This window comes from Phascolarctos cinereus, unplaced genomic scaffold (assembly GCF_003287225.1).
Source record: "Phascolarctos cinereus isolate Bilbo 61053 unplaced genomic scaffold, phaCin_HiC Scaffold_4;HRSCAF=312, whole genome shotgun sequence".
Lineage (NCBI taxonomy): Eukaryota > Metazoa > Chordata > Mammalia > Diprotodontia > Phascolarctidae > Phascolarctos > Phascolarctos cinereus.
Window position 1 is genome coordinate 404,332,711 of NW_027555847.1, and position 9,792 is coordinate 404,342,502.

The 9,792-nt window shown below is 38.4% G+C and overlaps 1 long non-coding RNA gene across 1 annotated transcript in view; it reads right to left on the minus strand.

Annotated features, from left to right (window-relative positions):
• The window catches only part of LOC144456948 (uncharacterized), a 73,462-nt gene extending 64,542 nt beyond the window's left edge, over positions 1-8,920 (minus strand). The window contains exon 1 of the long non-coding RNA XR_013486184.1: positions 8,522-8,920. This is a non-coding gene — a long non-coding RNA (uncharacterized LOC144456948). The remainder of the gene's footprint in view (positions 1-8,521) is intronic.
• Between the last annotated feature and the right edge of the window lie 872 nt (positions 8,921-9,792).

Here is a 9,792-nt window from a genome sequence, read left to right on the forward strand (position 1 = left end):
GTGGTTAAGGGACTTGTGTAACATCACCAAGTAAGTGACAAGGGCAAGATTTGAATTTGAAGCCTTTGATTCCTGTCACTTACTTGGTGACATTGAACCCTTTGATTCAAGTCCACCATTTTCCCACACAACACAAATGCATCCTCATTTCTGGGAAAAAACCAAAACCAAAAACACAAAATGTATAACCAACTGACACAGAGTCAGCAGCAGCCTCTTTATAGATCAAGAACCTCAATGTATATTTGTAGATTTCCCAGACAGAACTGATAAGCTTCAAAAATATATTAAAATAATGCTACTCTAGAAATTACTCTGGTTTTTAAATTTTAATTTAATTTTTAAATTTTTATTAATTTTTAATTTGGTGGCTGATGTATTCAATGGAAAGTGTTCAATTTGAAGTCACATGACCTGAGTTCAAATTCTGACTTTCACCTCTGTGTCTCAGTTTTAACATCTGCAAAATGATGAAGTGATAACCTCTAAGTACGCTTTCAGCTTTACATCTATGTTCCCATGATCGGGTTTGCTTCCCTCATTCTTTATTTCGTGGGGAGGTCACAGGAACCCCTTAGCTTCATTTTATTTACGTAATTACCTGAAATCTACCTAATTATCTTGGGGTTTACTGACTAGATTTCTTTCTCAAAGACCATGCCTTAAACCCAATTCACTCTGGATCTCATTGATTGGACAACAATAGGTCCCTGCCTAAACATCACTTAATGCTTATTTTGTGATCCCTCCTGGCTCTGAGTGAATGTAAATAGTAACTGTTTCTCCTTTGGCTAGCAACCCTGAGGGTCTTTCCCTGACCACTTTGATTTTTTTTTCATTAAAGGGGCCATCCCATGACTCACTTCTTAAAGAGGACTATTAGCTGAATGGGCATTGCCTCGATAAAGGTGAGAACTTGAAAAGACCTTAGCTAAAGTCTTTAAAGGGCTAATGTCTCCCACTGCATCCTGAGCCATCTCCAATCATCCTGATCGATATCTGGCCATGGGACCCAGATGGCTCTGGAGGAGAAAGTGAGGCTGTTGATTCTGCACAGTCCTCCCTCACTCAAAACAAATTCAATTGCAAGTCATGTCATCATGTCCCTGATGTCATGGTCCTCTTCAAGAATGAAAGACAAACCACAATTTATCTAATAAAGTCCTTCAGTGCCTCACTTTCATAATCCTGGATTCTTGACGGATGATTTAACCAAGCTGGAGTGACTAAGTCACTTTAAGGCCTTGTAATGGTCCTCTTGTTCAAGAACCATCCTAGCTAAGTTCAGAGAGACTCAATGTTAGAACATTGCCCAGCAAATAATGTGTTTTATATTTGTAGTTTTTTTTCTTTTCTTCTCTTTTGCCATAGTAAGCCATAACACCTGTCCACTAAGGCATAAACAGGTTGTTTCAGACAGGGAAATGGTGGCTTACTGCACTTGGAGTCAAGAAGACCCAAGTTCAGACACTTAATATCTGTGTAACTCTGGGCAAGTCACTTAAGCACTGTCTGCCTCAGTTTCCTCACTTGCAAAATGGGGATAATATTAATATTACTGATATCATAAAGCTTTTTAGCAGTAAATGAGACAATGTATATAAAGTGCTTTGCCAATCCTAAAGCACTACAAAATGTTAATTGTTATTAATAATTTTCATTGATAGAGGGAGTGCTACTCATTGATTAAATCATGGACCCTTTAAAGTTCTGGAATATTGACCAAGGAAGAACATTGCAGCTTAAAATTCAGGATATTGTTGGTGCGGACTGGTGTGTGGTTCTCTGTGTATTGGAGACAGGATGAAGTCCTATTTACTTTAATTTCAAATAGTAAAAAGAATGTGGGGGTTTTTTGCCTCCAGAAAATATCTAGTGACAAGTTTTAATCTGTCTTTGCTGTTCCAAAATGTATCTGAGACATGAGATATTAAGTAATAAAAAAAAAATTCCCATCATTGCATCACTCTAATCGAGGGTTCTATGAAGAGAAACATGTTAGGACAATCATTCTGTGTTATATAGACATGGAGAGCCTATTATCCACAGCTCTGCTTAGAATGCTAAAGTGAAAGCTGCTTAACTCAATCTCTAAGCCAATTGAGAAAGGTGACTTCTAGACCATGCTGAATGAAAAAATGAATGGAAAACCACTTAATGTTCACAATGGGCCAAGCACTAGGCTAAGCTGTAGAGATACACGTGGAGTTACAGAGGCTGAACCCACATACTGTCAAATCAACAATTCATTGGGGAAAACTCAGAAAACTAGTTATTATGAGTTATTACTGGTAATTTTATCTGTTTTTCCCCCTTTGCTTCTCAACAGCTAGTGTTAGCATTGTATAGACATAGTCCTTTTGGAATGAACCTTTTATTTTGTCAGTGTAGGGAACTCCATATAAGAAAACTCTTATCTACCAATACAGATGGACACTGCCTTCATCCCTCTGTCATCCAGTGACACTGGTTTCTTTGATGTTCAGTGCACAAAACCCACCACCACTAACTCTTAGTATCTTCACTGGCTGTTTCCTTCATACCTGGAAATCTCTTCCCTTTCTCTCCCTCTTGCCTCTTAGCTTTTCTAGCTCATAAGTAGGCACTTAAATGCTTGTTGATTTGACTTTACAAGGAAAAAGAGTAGCCTCAAACCTCTAAATAATTGAGGCAAAAATAGTTTGGGTTTGAATCATCTGGATAATTATCTCAAGTTTCTGCTTCATGTTATTTATGTAGACACAGTGGTAACATATCTTCCTGGAGCCATCAGCTCACCTGGGTGTGACAATAGCAGCATGTGTAACTTTGGAGATTCCCTAATTTTGGGGCATCAGCAATGCTGTGGTCTATTGACTCCAAGAGGAATTTTTTTTCCTTTTATTTTCTCCTGTGCAATAAGCTGTAACAGGACAATTAGGCTGTTAGGTGCCCCACCCATTCTATAATTGTAAATGGAACATCAAAGGATCTAATTATGATCCTCCTCTGGATTGCAAGAAAGTGAAAGAAAGCCAGTTCACTCTCTGTCTGTTTCTACCAGTCTGTGTCTGTGCTTGTCTCTCTGTGTCTCTTTATCTCTGTCTCTGTCTCTCCCTCTCTTTCTCTCTTGAGGACATTAGCATGATTTTCACCTGGGCATTGATCCCCCTAAGGAATAGACAAGTAATCTAACCTTCATATGCTTACACACACACCAATATCACCTACTTACTTGGTGGTATAATAAGCACAGAATGAAGAGGCAACAGAGATTGGGAAAGTACATCCAGGTTCTTCAGAACAACCCTGAACTGATGAATTTCTACATTGCCCTAATAATCGTCACTCCCTAGCCACTCTACCAACCAGAGAGCCTGAAGGTGTTTCAATGTAAAGTGCCTGATTTTCAGCTATTAAATGAATTTACTCATACTGGGAAACTTGGACTGCCAGTTCATCTTTCACACACTATAAAGCCCACCCAAGCTGGCCTTCCTGCTGGCCTTCACATATGACATCACATTCAACCTAGGTCCAGTCTAGGGCTCTAAGGTCTGCCCAAGAGTCCTCACTGCTTGGCTAAGAAAACAGTTGTACATAAATGAATGTGCCTAGACACTTAGATGATGCGTAGATAGAGAGAGGAACTTGGAGACAGGAATTCCTGAGTACAAATCCAGCTACTTAACTTCTGTCTGGATCACTTTCTTCATCTGCAAAAATATGTATCTGCCTCACAGGGTTGTTGTGAGGACAAAATGAGATATATCTAAAATGTTTTGTAGACAAATTGATAAAGACTAGCTACGACTGTTCACCAGGGCTTCAAATGCACCTCCCACCCAAATACAGCAGAGAATATTTGCAGTGGGGAATTGGAGAGAAGGAAGGCCTCTTCCCACACACACTAAAGGCAAAGCTGGGGTGGAACCTTTGTGTAGCCTAGGCAAGGTTTGGAAATTGTGTCCACTGTGGGCATGCTATACTTCTCTTCAATACTTTAAGGATCTGTAATTTCATCTGTGTGGGCATTGTCTTCTCTGATGGAGATTAAAACTCCTTCTATGACTAAGGCAATCAATCAATCAACAAGCATTTTTAAAATAGTTTTTTATTTATACATTTTGTTTTTACTTCATCTGAGTTTCCCATCATGTATCTTTTCCCACCTCTCCCAGAAAACTATTCCTTATAATCAAGAAATTGAACAAGCCATCAATGAACTCCCTGGGAAGAAAATCCCCAGGGCTAGGTGGATTTACAAACAAATTCTACCAAACATTTAAAGAACAAATAATGCATATTTGGGAAAATATAATATAAGCTATTTGGGAAAATAGGCAAAGGAGTTCTACCAAATTTATTATTATTATTATTATTATTATTAATTTTTATGTTGCTGAAAAATGAGTTGATCTGGTAGGGCTATACATGACCTGTGTCCTGAGGTCAGCTAAGGATCTGATTATTTACAGGGTTTAGAATTTCCCTGAAGTGAGCCTCACACTCTGGTCCACTGCAGAAGAGGAAACCTAGGACCTCTAAAGAGTGACCCTTATCTAGAGTCAGGAAGACCCATCTTCCTGAGTTCAAATCTGGCCTTAGACACTTACTAAGCTGTGTGACTCTGGGCACCAAATTCTTTTTATGATACAAATATGATGCTGATACCTAAACCAGGAAGAGCCAAAAGAGAAAGAAAATTATAAACCAATTTCCCTAATGAATATAGATGCAAAAATTTTAAATAAAATATTAACAAAGAGATTACAGCAACTTATCATGAGAATAATACACTATGACCAAGTAGGATTTATACCAGGAATGAAGGGTTGGTTCAATATTAGGAAAACTATCAGCATAACTGACCACATCAACAAAAAAACCAACAGAAATCATATGATTATCTCAACAGATACAGAAAAAGCTTTTGACAAAGTACAACACCCACTCCTCTTAAAAACACTATAGAACACAGGAATAAATGGAATCTTCCTTAAAATGATAAGTAACATCTATCTTAAACTATCAGCAAGCATATATGTAATGGAGATAAGCTAGAAGCCTTCCCAGTAAGAAAAAAAAATAGAGTGGTAGATCAGTGGAATAGGTTAGGTACACAAGACACACTAGTCAATGACTATAGTAATGTACTATTTGACAAACCCAAAGCCCCAAGCTTCTGGGATAAGAAATCACTATTTAACAAAAACTGCTGGGAAAACTGGAAAATAGTGTGGCAGAAACTAGGCATAGACCAACATCTTATACCATATACCAAGATAAAGTCAAAATGGATTCATGATTTAGATACCATAAGCAAACTGAGAGAGCAAGGAATAGTTTACCTGTCAGATTTATGGAAAACAGAAGAATTTCTAACCAAACAAGAGATAGAGAACATTATGAAATGCAAAATGGATCATTTTGATTACAGTAAATTGAAAAGTTCTTGCACAAACAAAGCTGATGCAACCAAGATTAGGAGGAAAGTAGAAAGCTGGGAAAAAATTTTTACAACCAGTGTCTCTGATAAGGCCTCATTTCTAAAATATATAGAGAATTAAGACAAATTAATAAGAATACAAGCCATTCCCCAATTGATAAATGGTCAAAGGATATGAACAGATCTCAGATGAAGAGATTAAAGCCATCTACAGTCACATGAAAAAATGCTCTAAATCATTATTGATTAGAGAAATGCAAATCAAAACAACTCTGAGGTACCACATCACACCTACCAGATTGGATAACATGACAAAACAGGAAAATGATAAAGGTTGGAGATGTCGGGAAATTGGAACACTAATGCATTGTTGGTGGAATTGTGAACTGATCCAACTATTCTGGAGAGCAATTTGGAACTATGCCCAAAGGGCTATAAAACTGTGCATACTCTTTGACCCAGAAATACCACTTCTAGGTCTATATCCCAAAGAGATCATAAAAATGAGAAAAGGACCCACATGTACAAAAATATTTATAGCAGCTCTTTTTGTGGTGGCCAAGAATTGGAAATTGAGAGGATACCCATCAATTGGGGAATGGCTTAACAAGTTGTGCTATGTGAATGTAGTGGAATAACTATTGTTCCATAAGAAATGATGAGCAGGCAGACATCAGGAAAACCTGGAAAGACTTACATGGACTGGTGTTGAGTGAAGTGAGCAGAACCAAAAGAACATTGTATACAGCAACAGCAACAGTGTTCAATGACTAACTTTGATAGATTTAGCTCTTCTCAGCAATGCAAGGATCTAAGACAACTCCAAAAGACTCATGATGGAAAATGCTATCCACATCCAGAAAAAGAACTGTGCAATCTGAATACAGAGTAAAGCATACTATTTGCTCTTTCTCTCTCTCTCTCTCTCTCTCTCTCTCTCTCTCTCTCTCTCTCTCCTCTCTCTCTCTCTCTCTCTTTTGTTTCTTCTTTCTCATAGTTCCTCCCATTGGCTCTAATTCTTCTTTACAACATGACTAATGTGAAAATATGTTTAATATGAATGTATATGTTGAGCCTATATCAGATTGCCCACTGTCTTAGGGTAGGAGGAGGACAGGGAGGGGGAGAAAATTTGGAACTCAAAATCTTATGGAAGTGGATGTTGAAAACTAAAAATAAATTAATTTTTAAAAAAAGAACATTGTGAAAGGCTTTATGTGACAAACAGAGAAGTTTGTATTTAGATGAGGATAGGAACTGGACTTATGGTTTAATTAATATAAAGAATTCCCAGATGAGGAAACCTTTTCTACCATTGCAAGTTGGCACCTTCTCTACAACTTCTAGTCTTAAGGGAGATGCCTAGGAGACTTGCTCTGGGTCTCAGAAACAATAAATTTCCTGGCTTTAAAGACAGCTTTCTAACCGCTATCCTGTTGGGAGCCAAAAGAGTTTCTTAAGCAGTGGAGTTGCACAGTCAGATTTGCAATTTAGGAATATCACTTTGCCAGTTGTGTGAAAGATGGATTGGGGAGAATGTAGGCTTAGGGCTGAGAGACTAATTAGGGACTTATTGCAATTATCTAGGCAGGAGGTAATGAAAGCCTGTGCTTTGGAGAGTTGCTGTAGTAGGAATATATTTATCACCCTTATCTTATGATAAGTCTCTTCAACTTAAGCTGGGTCTTTAAGACAACAAATACAGTTTGTCAGGGGGCCCATCCTAAGAATCCAGAATCATTCCATCTCAAAATTGGAAGATATCTCAGAGGTCATCTAATCCAATCTGCACCTGAAAAAAATACCTTTTACAATATACTTGATAAATTGGTCATTTGGCTTTTATATGAAATCCCCAAGTGAGAGGAACCTCCTTCCCTCTGGAGAAAGCCCATTTTGTTATGTATAACCCTAATTAGTATGATGTTTTTCTTAACGTCAGTGTCTCTGTCATTTCTACACAATGCTCCAAGATTTGCCCCCTGGGGCCAATTCAATTCATTTTTAACAAACATTTATCAGCTTGTTTAGCCAAAGAAAACAAGTTTAATCTCCCTTGAATGTAAAATCCCTTCAAGTTCTTGAAGCTAGCTATTATATTCCCTTAAGGCTTTTTTCTCCAGGCTAAACATCCCCAGACCCTTCCACTAATCCATGCTTGGTAGATCTTGAAGCCCTTAATGGTACTAGTCACCATCCTCTGGATATATTCCAGCTTCCTATAATGTAGTCTCCAGACAAGAACATATTCCTCTAGACTATGCTACTATCATCTCCTGTGTTCTGGATTTCAGGATTTAAAACACAGTTAACATAATAGCATGCTGTTGCTCCTTTTGGGCTCTCGGACCTTTAAAACCACTAGATATTTCTTCAGATGAACTACCCACCAGCCAAGCCTCCCAAGTCTAGGAATTATAAAGTTGATTTTTTGAACCTAGGTATAAGACTTTACATTTATTAAATTTCTCATTATCTAATTTAGACCAAGACTTTATCCTACTGAGATATTTTGGGTTCTATTATACCTCACATAAGCCTTCCCCATCCCCTTTGGATCATCCACAAGTCTGATAAACAAGCCATCTATTCCTTCATCCAAATCATTGATAAAAAAAATATATATTAACAAAACTAAGCACAAATCCCTAGAAATGTCATTAGAAACCTTTCAAACTGACACAGACTTGTTTAATTCAATTCAATTCAACCAGAATTTATTAAGCATTTGTGTCAGGCACTGATAACGCAAAGAAAATGAAATAATTCCTTTCTTTAAGGAGCTTATATTGTATGTGGGGGAAGGAGAGGTAAAACAAAATACACGGATAAGAAAAAGATTGCAAAGTAATTTTTGTGGGCAGAACATTGGTCTAACATGAAGGACAATGTATTAACAATAGAACAAGGACTACAAAGTGCACAATGAAATCGTGGAGAAGAGTATAATAGGGACCCTGAAAGGATGGAGTGGACATGGAAGGGTGTGAGAGAGCAGGGAGTGGTGGTCAGAGAGTTAGCCCAAGAAACCCACAAATTAGAATCACAAATGAGAGATCATGAGTGGAGTCATAGGGCAATATTTTGCCATACCTTTCATAGTAGCAAAGCTAATAGGGAACATGTCCAGCAGCAGGTCAGGTGTCCAGTAGCTGGTCCTGCGTGATGGTCAGAGGAAGGGTCAGTGGAGTCCTCTAGACTGGTTAAAGGAATTACAGATCTGTTCCATGACTACAGCGATAGTAATTTCTCTCTCTCAGACAGGAGGAGGGGATGGGGTAATATTTGGGGAGGATAGTGTTCAGAAGGCCTTTGATTCTGGACTTTTGACTTATGGGAGCAGCAGGGCAGATATTAGCCCTTGGTCCTACCATTAATCCCTCCTCTTTGGGTCTAGCCATTCAACCAAATACCTTATCTGTACCAGTGATTAGCGTGTGTCTCTCTATCTTCTGTGCAAGGATAGCATGAGAGACTCTGCTTACTGCTGTGATAATCTTGGTAAACTCTATCTACAACATTCTCCTGACCTATCTGTTAGTAACACTGTCAACAAAGGAAATCATGTTAGTCTGGCTTCCCTTATCTTGATAAAGCCATATTGACTCTGCAAGACCACTGCCTCCTTTTCTGAATACTTACTAATCATTTCTTTAATAATCTTACAGAATTTTGCCAGAAATTAGAGACAAACTCATCGGCCTAAAGTTTGTATATTCTCTCTCTGTCTCTCTCTGTCTCTCTCTGTCTCTCTCTCTCTCTCTCTCACATACACACACACACACACACACACACACACACACACACACACACACACTCGACATTTGCCCGTCTTAAGTTCTGCAGTACTTTTCCTATTCACAGTCCTTCAAATATCACTGATAGTGCTTCATCAACCACATCAGCTTTTTGTTTGTTTTAAGTGTCTTGAAATATGATTCACCAGGACCTAGTGACTTAAAACCCATTGAGGGAAAGTAGTTGATCTCTTAACATCTTCCTACTTATCTTGGATTTCAAGTCTCTATTAGTCATTTTGAGCCCAAAGATCACTCTCCTCAGCTGAAGAGGAATAAGTTGCCCCAGCTATGTCTGTTTCTTTGCCACATTGTGACCCAACCCCACAGTCACCCTGTTCTCCTGTGATGTCATCATGCTGTTCTCCTCTGCTTGTCTACTCTCTTCCTGAGCATCTCTGCTAAGCTTATGCTACCTCCTGTTGACATCTGCTGATCATCAGATGAAATTTTTCCCCCATTGAGTTGTTGCTCCTTTTTGGGCCACCAGTCCATATTCCATTGCCATCCAGCTTCTTCCCCACAGATGGAGAGGTTTATCATTTTTTTTTTTAGCTCAGTGATTCT